This window comes from Phyllobates terribilis, unplaced genomic scaffold (genome assembly GCF_046119375.1).
Source record: "Phyllobates terribilis strain yellow unplaced genomic scaffold, ASM4611937v1 Scaffold_1__5_contigs__length_1240528914, whole genome shotgun sequence".
Lineage (NCBI taxonomy): Eukaryota > Metazoa > Chordata > Amphibia > Anura > Dendrobatidae > Phyllobates > Phyllobates terribilis.
This window is the reverse complement of record NW_027362761.1, coordinates 839962908-839976184: the sequence shown is the minus strand read 5'-3', so window position 1 is coordinate 839976184 and position 13277 is coordinate 839962908. Positions and strand designations below refer to the sequence as shown.

The 13277-nt window shown below is 44.4% G+C and overlaps 1 protein-coding gene across 2 annotated transcripts in view; it reads right to left on the bottom strand.

Annotated features, from left to right (window-relative positions):
- GRID2 (glutamate ionotropic receptor delta type subunit 2) overlaps positions 1-13277 on the bottom strand; it is a 1987749-nt gene that overhangs the window by 203619 nt on the left and 1770853 nt on the right. The gene's annotated exons all lie outside the window — the stretch shown is intronic.

The following is a 13277-nucleotide window of genomic DNA, read 5'->3' as shown; positions in this document are numbered from 1 at the left end:
TTTTTTTCTCTGAGAATTTTTCTACAGTAGACTCTACTTAAAGGGGTTGTCCCACAAACAAAGTACATTTTAATCAGTAGATCTTGGAATAAAAATAAGTTCCACAATTGGATGTGCTGATAAATGTGCCCCTACTGTGTGCTATGTAATGGCTGTGTCTGACCGTACAGGAACATGGTCTGATCATACCACATATCCTGGGCAGGGGAGGAAGCAAAAGAGTATACAGACATTACAGATGCTAATTCTTTCTTTGAGGGAAAACATTGTTTAAAAATAGGCAGGAAATGTTATATATTGAGAGAGAAGTTGAATGTCTTCAAAACGCATAGATATTAATAACACAATTTTCTTTCTCCTGTGTGTCCTGTGTCCTTCTGTGGAACTTCACCAGCAACACAGAAAAAACACTCATGCTTCCACAATAATATCTCACAGAAAGAATGATTTTCAATCCAATACTGTCCTGTCTGTATATTCTCTTTTTCTTCCTCCCCTGCCCAGGAGATATGGTATGATCAGACCATGTCCCTGTACAGTCAGACACAGCCATTGCACAGTACACAGCAGGGGCACATTTATAAGATTATCTCAGCACAGGGACATTTTATTTAACACATGCAATTGTGGAAATTATTATTATTACAAGATCTACTGATTAAAATGTACTTTATTCATGAGGCAACCCCCTGACAATTATTTGCACTATATATGTAATAGGACAAATCAAAAAAAGAGAATAGCAACAAAAACTGGAAAAAAGTGGTTGAGTGTATAATGGGGTTTTAAATAATTTTTTTGTGAGTTTATTTGCTGTTCTTGAAGTATAAATGTATATCTATCATTTTACACTAAGCTCCATCTCTCTGGCATTTATCGCTGCAGATATGATAAGCTAGGCATGGGAAGCACCGGGATATTGACCAATGGAAAAGACAAAAACAATTTACCCCAGTGAATATTTTCCCCTTTAAAACTCTACGTTTTTTTTGTTTTTTTTCATTCGTAAATTGATCTTATTCAGACAATACTAAATGTGATGTTTAGTGGTCATCACTGTTTTTTTCTGTTCGCCGTAGCCAAGCTTGATTCATTATTAATTATCAATTTAATTGTATACTAGCTTCTGATCCTATTGACTTATAGTGGGAAAGACAGTTTTTGTTTTTTTTTACAGGAAAGAATAGAACAGTAAAATATGCTTTTCTGATCATTAGTGAGTAATGGAAACTTGATGAAATTAACCATAACATTAGTGTGAACAGTCTTATGCCGACTTGTCTAGTATATTCTATTTTCCAACATTTTATTTAATTACGGTAAGTAAATATCATACTGTATATACATATATATTAATATTTAATTAATATTGTTTTAGAGTAGGCTGAAGTTACAGCATATATAATTCAGGAACATTACTGATTGTTTGGGGACTCTCACCATTATTTGTCTCTCAATAACTCAGGAATATTAGATGCAATAAATATATACTGTACATAAAATGAACTTTTATTGTATATTTTATTAAGACATTTATTGTACATGTTCACAACATAATATCATTGGTAACAAGACAACCAATATGAGATCATTAACATATATTGTATTGGAGGCTGCTTCCTTCTACTATTACCACTTTTTACATGTACAGTGGTGATTTCCAACTGGTATTGCATAGCTCATAGCCCTATTTGTCTGCACTGATATACTATAACATATAGATTAAATTGGCATTGTGTTCATGAGCTTACCCCTGTCTATAAGATAAATGTGAAGCTAGATTCTATTGACTTGATACCATTATAACTATATGCATGTTTCGCTAGCAAAGTTTTCAGGGGTCAGCAGTGTATCTAGAGTAAGCAATAAATTCATTGTATTTCCCAAACAACTTACAGGTATTTCTAAAATGAGAATTCATAATACCTTGCTCTCCCTTGCAATACATGCACAACCATTTTTTTTAAAGACTTTTACTATATATCCACAGGCTTGTTATAATAATGAAGGAAGAATACGTGTAGATAAAATCAGGTGCAAATATTTAGGTACAAAAAAGGGTTAAAAGAAATCTGCTACATCATTCATGCTGCCTGAACCATGGCAGCAGGAATCAGATACCAGGATTAGGATTGGGTATCATGGTGACATTAGGATTATTGGCAGTGGGGTAACAAGGATAACATGTGTCTATGGTAGAGAACAAAGTAGAACATTTACCACCCCCTTCTACTGCCACATTTAGTTGAAATAATGATCAAGATTGTGTTGTATTTCTCAGTTGTCCTTTGTCTGATTGTTTCTATAACATCTAATGGAGAAAACCATGCATTTTACCTGGCCACCTCTGCATTTAGTTTCCTATATGAACCATTGAGAGTTTCTGCCTCATTGTACTCCAATGCGAAAATTAAAAAGTTCTCAAATATAAAACTAATTATCAAACATCAGAGAGGCTTGAGATTTCTCTCCTCAAAGAAATGCTATGCTTCAGCTTTGGTTGCCCCGTGTCATCCATGGTTCTATTTTATTATTAGCTTATCTTATCTAGGATCAACCAGCTTTTTTTCTACAATGGATATCCACTTTGTTATGGCGTTTGCATGGTTGGGAATCCTTACTGGACAGCCGATTTTCTTTTGCTTCGCTCTGTACACATTACACGTGTGTAGAACTTTTTTTCTGTTGCCCTGAATACATGCAGATATTATGTGGTTCAATGCAAGTCAATGGGCGCGATTTCGCAGCGAAATCGCACCCAAATTAGTTGTGCTGCGGATTTTTTCGCAATGATAATCCGCAGCAGAAATATCTGCAGCATGTGCACAGCACAAGCGGATTATCATTGGGAAACATGGAAGACGACTTAACAAGCGATTTTAATGCGATTTTAACGCATTTTATCTGCATCGTGCGCACACAGCCTTAGTCAAGATTAGCATTGCGACCTGTGATGCCCGTGACATTGTCCTTTTGTTCAAACTCTACTATTCATGGTTATCTTGTTCATCAGGGCATGATGTGCTCTGCCCAGCTTTCCAAGAAGGAGCAGCTTCTTAGCTCCTAATCTGTGGCTTTCGGCTGTGTGCAAGCGGAGAAGCATCAATTTATGGCATGTAGTATTTTTTGGTGGAAAATGATTATTATGAACCTATTGCACTGTGTAGAAGGGGAATACAGCAAATACATGTATTTCTACAATAGAAACTTTGCACAATTCCATCTTCTAAGCACTGCAGACATAATGAGGAGAATTTTTTATTCCCCCATGTCACTTTTTGGGCAGAAAAAATAGTGACACTATTTAGAGAAAATAAATAAAATAAATTAGTTTTTAATTCCTTTCCTTTTTAAACAAATTTCCAATAAACAGTGACTTTTAGCTTACCCTACCAGCGAATTCTGGACTTTGTCACACTTCTCTATGTTATATTAGACTCACACACTAATTATTGTATGTAAAAATATTTTTTTTCACCACAGGAAACTAGCATTTTACATATTATCAGGTCCATACAATAAAGGACACCAGCGTCATTGTCTTCTTGACCGCACCCTCATTACCATTTTGATGCACCTTACGTGATAAAGCATCTCTTGACTCAAAACATTGCAGGTAATCAATAAGAATTATAAAAGCTGTGTTATTGTTGGGTTTGGATTTTTTTAAAATAAATCTATAGTTGAGACAAACCTGTAAGACTTTTGAATGACTTTTCTTTACATACAGTGGGGAAAATAAGTATTTGATACACTGATGATTTTGCAAGTTTTCCACCTACAAAGAATTGAGAAGTCTGTCATTTTTATCGCAGGTTCACTTCAACTGTGAGAGACAGAATCTTATAAAAAATCCAGAAAATCACATTAGTTGCCCTGGCTGTGTGTTTCAGGTCATTGTCATGCTGGAAGACCCAGCCACGACCCATCTTCAATGCTCTTACTGAGGGAAGATTGTTGGCCAAAATCTTATGCTACATTACCCAATCCATCCTCCCATCAATACGGTGCAGTCATCGTGTCCCCTTTGCAGAAAAGCACCCACAAAGCATGATGTTACCCCTACTATGCTTCATGGTTGAGACGGTATTCTTGGAGCTGTACTCATCTTTCTTCTACATCCAAACACGGGCGAGTTGAGTTGATACCGAAAAGTTCTTTTTTGGTCTCACCTGACCACATGACCTTCTCCCATGCCTCCTTTGCATCATCCAGATGGTAATTAGCAAACTTCAAATGGACCTGGACATGTGTTGGCGTAAAAATCGGGACCTTGCCTGCCCTGCAGGATTTTAATCCATGACGGCGTAGTGGGTTACTAAGGATAATGTTTGAGACTGTGGTCCCTCTCAGGTCATTGACTAGGTACTTCTGTGTAGTTCTAGGCTGATTTCATACCTTTCTCAGAATCATCCTTACCCCACAAGGCCAGATCCTGCATGGAGCCCCCAACAGAGGAAGATTGACAGTCTTCTTGTGTTTCTTCCATTTTTTAATAATTGTGCCAACTGTTGTTGCCTTCTCACCAAGCTGTTTGCCTATTGCCCTGTAGCTTATTCCAGCCTTGTGCTGGTCTACAATTTTGTCCCTGGTGCCCTTAGACAGCTCTTTGGTCTTGGCCATGGTGGAGAGGTTGGAGTGTGATTGAGTGTGTGGATAGGTGTCTTTTATACAGGTAATGAGTTCAAACAGGTGCAATTAATACAGGTAATAAGTGCAGAATAGGAGGGCTTCTTAAAGATAAACTATAATGTCTGTCAGAGACAGAATTCTTGCTGTTTGGTAGGTGATCAAATATTTATTTCATGCAATAAAATGCAATTTAACTATTGAACAATCATACTATGTGATTTTCTGTTTTTTAATTTTAGATTTCTTCTCTCACAGTTTAAATGTACCTACGATAGAAATTATAGACCTCTCCATTCTTCGCAGGTGGGAAAACTTGCAAAATCGGCAGTGTATCAAATACTTATTTTCCCCACAGTATATGGGTACTTGAATGATGAATGGCCAGCTCACATACACTGTGCACCCTTACCCCAGAGTTGTGCTGCTTGAATTTGTATTAAGTATTGGATATCCTGAAATGATGATTACTGATGATTAAGACAGCTTAATGAATTGCCCAAACAACACTAAACTATAATACACAAAAATTGAACAACGTAATCACATAGCATAAAGCATTTACAGACTGAAACCAGATGCTGGCTGCACCCAAAATGCATTTTGCTATACTCTTTGGTTAATGTTGGCATTGCCCTGGAGAGGGCAGGAAGCCTAGAGGAGAAAATGCTTCTGGAAAATATAAAAGTTTCCCAGAATCAAGTAGCAATCACATGAGCTGGACTGAAGGGCACACTGAGAAGACAGACCCAGTAATGATGTATTTGTAGGCAAATACGCCACTATACCAAACTTCCTTCCATCAGGCTAAAAATGGAATACTTGTATGCATATTTAATAGTACATACAGCATACAACCAACATTAAAAGTGAGGTTTCGACTGCAAAGCAGTCTTTATCAAGTTCTTACACCACCAGTGCACAGACATCGCGCCGAGGATATTGCCGAGGATTCATTATTTTTTCTTCTGGTTTATGAGTCAAAAAGTGTATCTTTAAAAAAATGAGTGTTTAGGTAAATTTACATATGTAATTAAGAAACATGGCTTTTAAAAAAACAAATTATTAGATTGTGGGATAACCTTTTTAATGATATTTTGACCATTTTGTGCTATTATTAACCTATTACCGGCTTTGTGCAGATGTGTTGCATGTTATGTCAGCAGTTTGCATATTATTTTCATGTCAACAAAGAGAATTATGCAGAGAGCATTCTCAGTGCAGAATATGTGCACGCATATATTTTAATAACCTGTGAAGATGTATCTTCTTATAAATAATCTCTATTTTAGGTGCAAGTCTCAACAGAGCAAATCCAATCATATGCAATGTATTATTCCAAACTGCAGACAATTTGCTTTTTTGTCTGTTTCTTCTGTAAACGCTATCAGCTTTCCATTGTATGAGGGGCTTAGCACCTGGTCTTAATGCAAACTAAGCAAACAATGCTTTATATAGATATTGTATTTCTTAAAAATATGCAATCTGAATGTGAGAAAGGTGTTGCAAAGTGTTTCATAAACTTTACTTTCTGCATTAATTAGTTTTCTCCAACTTGCTTTGTTGCTTAGATGTGACGAATAAATATTAGCACAGGAGCATTACTGGGACAACATAGAGATCAATCTATTGCCATTAACAGTGCTCTGCTGAACAGAAGTGACCCATTATTTTCCAATAACCTGCTTTTAAAAATAAATACCTACAGGAGAATGCTCAACTCCCTTTTTTGCAGGCAAAGTTTTAACGACAATGCAGGTGGTTTAATGGGTTCGTAAGCACAGGGAACACTAATTTCAAATTTTAATGCAAACGTGTAAACTATAGAGCAAGATAGACATCACACAGTGAATAGGTATAATAAACACACTTTGTTATGCTAATCCAGGGTCTGAAAAGATGGAGTATAGTACAGGGATTCCTTTTCCCGATTAAAAGGATTGCCTCAATTCAGCAAGTTATTGCCAGCAGGTAATCGGAGGTGGGATAGCACTTCTATCCTTATGTCATTCTATGACCCTGCCCATGCCTTGCACTTAGAATATAACAATACATTCAATTTGAAAAGCTATTTATGCAGAAACATGGCTTCATTTTGTGCCAAAAATGTCTTTTATGCTTTGCACTACATTTACTATATGTTTTAGACACATTCTAGAGACATAGAGAAATATCTTATTGGAAATTTGGCAGAGTAAGGGTATAACTTATGCTCTCATCCCATTCTTCCAAACTGTACCACAATTTGCCATAACTTAGTTGACCAAAGTAAACCAATCAATAGATAATAATAATCTTTATTTATATAGCGCCAACATATTCCGCAGCACTTTACAACTCAGAGGTTAATACACAACAGTCATAAGTAACAAAGTTAAAGATAATACAATAATTAAAGCAAAAATAATGACGACCCTGCTCGAAAGAGCTTACATTCTACAATAAGGTGGGGTGACACAAAGTACAGGTGCTTATTTAGAATGATGGTCCAGCCATCTTGAGGGAATGGGGGATAGATAAAAGGCTGCATGGGCTAGTCACCAGCTAATATTTGTAGTTGTTTTGGGGGCGGTGGAATTTGATGGAGAATTATGTTCAGAGAAATAGTGAATGGGCTATATATAAAAAGGACTTTGATTAGGGAACGTGATAGGCTGCCCTAAACAGATATGTTTATATGGAGCGTCTAAAACTGTGTAAGTTGCGGTTTGTCCTAATTTCTTGGGGTAGAGCATTCCAAAGAATAGGTGCAACTCGGGAGAAGTCTTGGAGCCGGGATTGGAAGGTACAGATTAGTGCGGATGTTAGTCGAAAGTCACTTGGGGAGCGTAGAGAACGGGTAGGCTGATAAACAGAAATGAGGGAGGAGATGTAAAGGGGGTGTCGCATTGTGGAGAGCTTTGTGGGTGAGAGCAAGCAATTTAAATTGGATCCTATAATGTATTGGCAGCCAGTGCAATGAGTGGCACAGAATGGAAGTGTCCGAGTAATGATTAGCCAGATAGATGACCCTGGCTGCCGCATTAAGGATGGACAGGAGGGTGGAAAGTTGAGTGAGGGGGAGGCCAATTAATATAGAATTACAGTAATCAAGGCGGGAGTGGATCAGGGCAACAGTGAGGGTTTTTATTGTTTTCATGGTAAGAAAGGGGTGGATTCCAGAGATGTTCTTCAGGTGCAATTGACAAGAGCCGGAAAGAGATTGTATATGGGAGATGAAGGAAAGATTGGTGTCAAACACAACACCCTAACAGCGTGCCTGCTGGCTTGGCATTATTGTGGTGCCATACATGGAGAGGGAGATGTCAGATTTGAGGAGGTAAGTAGATGGTGGGAGTAGAAGAAGCTTCGTTTTGGAAAGGTTGAGTTTCAGATAGAGAGCGGACATGATGTTGGAAACTGCAGACAGACAATCACTGGTGTTTTGTAGTACAGTGGGGGTAAGGTCAGGGGATGAAGTGTATAGTTATGTAACGGGTCTGGGAGGTGGAACCTCTGAGCTGCGATACAAAGGGGCAATCCTTGTAAGGAAGCGGGTGGCTCCCAGGGTAGGCGGGCAGGTAGTCACGGCAAGTGACGGGGACAGTCTCTGGGTAGAAGGGCAGGAGGTCACGGCAAGTGACGGGGACAGTCTCTGGGTAGAGGGGCAGGAGGTCACGTCAAGTGACGGGGACAGTCTCTTGACAGGCGGGTGGTCACGGCAAGTGACGGCGAAGCCTCCAGATAGGCTAGCAGGCGGGTAGCAGGTGGACGCTCCCAGGTGAGCAGGCAAGAGTCTCTGGACAGGCAGGTGGTCACAGTAAGTGATGGCTAAGCCTCCAGGTAGGCTAGCAGGCAGGTAGCAGGCGGACGCTCCCAGGTGAGCGGGTAAGAGTCTCTGGACAGGCAGGAGATCACAGCGCGTGACGGCAGAGCCTCCAGGTAGGCTAACAGGCAGGTAGCAGGCGGACGCTCCCAGGTGAGCGGGTAAGAGTCTCTGGACAGGCAGGTGGTCACAGCACGTGACGGCAGAGCCTCCAGGTAGGCTAGCAGGCAGGTAGCAGGCGGACGCTCCCAGGTGAGCGGGTAAGAGTCTCTGGACAGGCAGGTGGTCACAGCACGTGACGGCAGAGCCTCCAGGTAGGCTAGCAGGCAGGTAGCAGATGAGCGCTCCCAGGTGAGCGGGCAATCAGATCCATAGACAGACTGGCAGGGCTGGTAGGCAGACTGTCGGACCGCAGGAATGCAAGTAGATAGACAAGTATCAGGCAGGTATCAAGCAGGAATCTGGCAGATAACTGGCAGGTAACTGGCAGGTAACTGGTAACGGGACCTGAGGGCTGAAGCAGAGTGATAGGCTATGCAACAACATTGCTCGGGCACCTCCATTTTGGAGGAGGTGCCTTAAATATGGTGAGGTCCTCCGACCATTGGCCGGGGACTCCTTAGGACGGCGCGCGCGGCCCCTAAGAGAGGGGGAGCGCGCGCCCTAAGCACAGTGGCCGGGAAGCAGCGCGCGCTGCCCGCAGAGCGGGAGGAGGACGCCGGGCACGGAACGGAGAGGGGAGGGGAACAGCGTCCCTGCCTAGCAGAAGGCAGGGACGCCGACGCTACAGTACCCCCCCCTTTAGGCCCCCCCTTTTTTAGGCCAGACAGAAATTTATCAAGGATGAGAGGGGCATGGATGTTCTCCCGGGGCTCCCACGTTCTCTTCTCAGGACCAAACCCCTTCCAATCCACTAGAAAAAAGGTCTTTCCTCTTACCCTTTTGGTGGCCAGCATGTTCTCTACCTCAAACTCGTCTTCAGCAGAAACCGGAGCAGGAGGCGTACCTGTAGACTTGGAAAAAGAGTTAAGTACCACGGGTTTGAGGAGAGATACATGGAAGGAGTTAGGGATCTGCAAGTTGGCCGGCAGTTTCAATTTATAGGCCACTGGGTTGATTTGTTTGATAACTTCCAGTGGGCCGATGAACCGAGGCCCTAACTTGTAGGAAGGAATCTTGAGTCGGACATACTTGGACGAGAGGCAGACTTTATCTCCAGGACGGAATTGTGGAGGATCCAGGCGTTTTTTGTCAGCGTGTCTTTTCATCCGCTCGGACGACTGAAGGAGTGCGGATCGGGTACTCTCCCAAATGGAGGAGAATTCGCTAACGAGAGATTCTGCAGCCGGATTGTCCACCGAGGTGGAGATGGGAAATGGGATCCGAGGATGCTGACCGAAGACTACAAAAAACGGGGATTTGGAGGAAGATTCGCTCTCGTGATTATTGTAAGAGAACTCGGCCCATGGTAGGAGATCCACCCAGTCCGAATGGTGGGCATTAACGAAGTGCCAGAGGTAACTGGTCAGGATCTGATTGATCCGCTCCACTTGACCATTGGACTGTGGGTGATAAGCGGAGGAGAAGTCCAGGGTGACTTACATGTGGCTCTCCAGAAGCGTGAGGTGAACTGAACACCACGATCCGACACGATGTGGAGGGGCAGGCCATGGAGACGGAAGATGTGGCGGATAAAGTCTTTAGCCTGCTCGGGTGCAGACGGGAGGCCCGGCAGGGGAATGAAGTGAGCCATCTTGGAAAAGCGGTCAGCGACCACCCAAATGACCGTACAACAGGCAGAGACAGGGAGATCCGTTATAAAATCCATAGCTATATGCTGCCACGCAGCAGGTACTGGAAGAGGAAGGAGGCGACCGGCTGGCAGATGTCTCGGAACCTTGTTGCGGGCGCAGGACACACAGGCTGAAACAAAGTCTATTACGTTCTTGTGCATGGTAGGCCACCAGTAATGCCGGGTAATAAGCTGGAGGGTCTTTTTCTGACCAGCATGGCCAGCTAGCTTAGACGAGTGACCCCAGTGTAGGATCTTCTTCCGATCAGGTACTGTTACGAACGTCTTACCGGGAGGGAGACAATTTAGATTCACGGGGGCCACCTGCATTACTCTGGCAGGATCAATGATGTGCTTAGGCTCCTCCTCTAGATCAGACACCAGGAAGGATCGGGACAAGGCGTCAGCTTTGATGTTTTTGTCTGCCGGGCGAAAATGAAGAACAAAATCAAAGCTTGCAAAAAACAAGGACCACCGGGCTTGGCGCGGGTTAAGTCTCTGGGCGCTCTGGAGGTAAGCCAAGTTCTTGTGGTCCGTGTAAATAATTACTGGGTGAAGAGCCCCCTCGAGCAGGTAACGCCACTCCTCCAGTGCCAGCTTAATGGCCAATAACTCTCGGTCTCCTATAGAATAATTGCGCTCAGAAGGGGAGAAGAGTTTGGAGAAGAAGCCGCAAGTTACCATTCTTCCGGAAGACGACTTTTGGGTAAATACTGCTCCGGCTCCAGAGGAGGAGGCGTCCACTTCCAGGAAGAATTGTTTGGTGCCGTCCGGACGATGCAGCACCGGGGCGGAAGAGAAAGCCTGTTTTAAGGAAAGAAAGGCTTCCTCTGCTTCGGGCGGCCATTCTCTGGGATTAGTGCCCTTACGGGTGAGAGCAGAGATTGGAGCAGTCCGGGAAGAGAAGTGCGGTATGAAGAGGTGGTAGTAGTTGGCGAAGCCCAGTAACCACTGAATAGCCTTCAACCCCTCTGGTTGGGGCCACTTCTGGATGGCAGACAGTTTCTCAGGATCCATTCGTAGGCCGGTCTGAGAGATTATGTAGCCCAAGAACGGAAGCGAGGTCTGCTCAAAGAGGCACTTCTCATATTTAGCGTAGAGGTGGTTCTGCCTGAGCCTGAGCAGGACCTGACGAACATCCCTCCGGTGAGTGAGAAGATCCGGAGAGAAGACCAAGATGTCGTCCAGGTACACCACTATGCAGGAGTAGAGAAGGTCCCGGAAGATGTCATTGACCAACTCTTGAAAGACGGCGGGAGCGTTACAGAGACCGAAGGGCATTACCAGATATTCATAGTGGCCGTCTCAGGTGTTGAATGCCGTCCTCCATTCATCCCCCTGACGGATACGGACCAGGTTATACGCCCCACGGAGTTCCAGCTTGGTGAAGATTCTAACCCCCCTCAGACGGTCAAATAATTCCGGAATGAGCGGAAGGGGGTATTTATTCTTCACCGTGATCTGGTTAAGGCCTCTATAGTCTATACAGGGACGGAGTTAGCCGTCCTTCTTTTTGACGAAGAAGAAGCCTGCTCCCACCGGGGAGGTCGATTTCCGGATAAATCCCCGGGCCAGATTCTCCTCAATATATTCAGACATGGACCGGGTCTCAGCAGCGGACAAAGGGTAAATACGCCCACGGGGAGGAGTAGCGCCGGGCATCAGGTCGATTGGGCAGTCGTATGGTCTATGAGGGGATAATGTCTCTGCCTCCTTTTTATTAAAGACGTCCGCATAAGACCAATAATGAACCGGAAGACCAGGTAGATTGGCTGGGGTAGGAGAAGGACGGACAGGATGGACGGGAACTAAACAAGTCTTATGGCAGTCCTGTCCCCAGCGAAGGACTTCTCCGGTCTGCCAATCAAGCACGGGTGCATGTTTCTGAAGCCAAGGTAGGCCTAGCAAGAGGGCGTGAGAGAGTCCAGGCAGAACATGAAAGAAGATGCTCTCAGAGTGCAGCATTCCCACCTGCAGGGTTATGGATTCGGTGATGAGTTGGATGGGATGTGGTAAGAGGCCCCCATCCACGGCAGCGACAGATAAGGGTACAGCCAGAGGTTTGGTTGGAATGCGGTATTTCTCTACCAGAGACTGAGAAATGAGATTTCCGGCAGCTCCAGAGTCAAGTTGGGCTAGTTCAAAATAACGGTTCTCCCCGCAGATGATAGAGACCGACAGCAACAGAGATGGAGAGGGTTTACTCTTGTCTAGGACGACCTCTCTGAGCGATCCTAGACACAGGCGTTTCCCGACCTCTCCGGGCAGGAACGGATCCGGTGCTCCTTACTGCCACAGTAGAAGCAGCTCCCCTCGGCTCGGCGTAACTCTTAACGGGTCTTGACCATCTTGGTCTGGTCGACCTGCATAGGTTCGGGTGAGTGCGCCTGGGGAGTAGCGGGAGAAGTGACGGATTTCTGAAAAGTAGGGGCTAGACGTGGAAACCTCCTCTCACGGGTGACCTCTTTGGCGCGTTCCTGGAACCGGATGTCAATCCGGGTGGCAAGAGTTATTAAGTCATCGAGAGTGGTAGGAATGTCCCGACCGGCGAGTTCATCTTTAATATGGCCGGACAGACCCTCCCAAAAGACAGACACCAGAGCGTCGTTATCCCAGGCCAGCTCTGAAGCAAGGGTACGGAACCGTCTGGCATATTGGCCCACGGTGAGATTTCCTTGATGGAGGCGTAGCAGAGATGATGCGGATGAGGTCTTCCGTCCGGGTTCGTCGAAGACTTTCCGGAAAGCCGTGAGAAAGGCTGGCAGGTTGGACACCAGGGGGTCTCCTCTCTCCCATAGAGGATTTAGCCAAGCCAGTGCCTCCCCCGTGAGATGGGACATGATGAAGGCTACTTTGGCCCGGTCGGAGATAAACTGGTGGGACAGGAGTTCAAAGTGCAGGGTGCACTGGTTTATGAAGCCCCGAGCTTGAGCGGGGTCGCCTCCGAAGCGAGGAGGTGCAGAAAGCCGGGGTCCGGGGCAGGATCCCATGGTACTGGTGGACAGCGGCGCTGCCAGGCTGCGAGTCATGACACTAGCGGTGGTTGCTGGT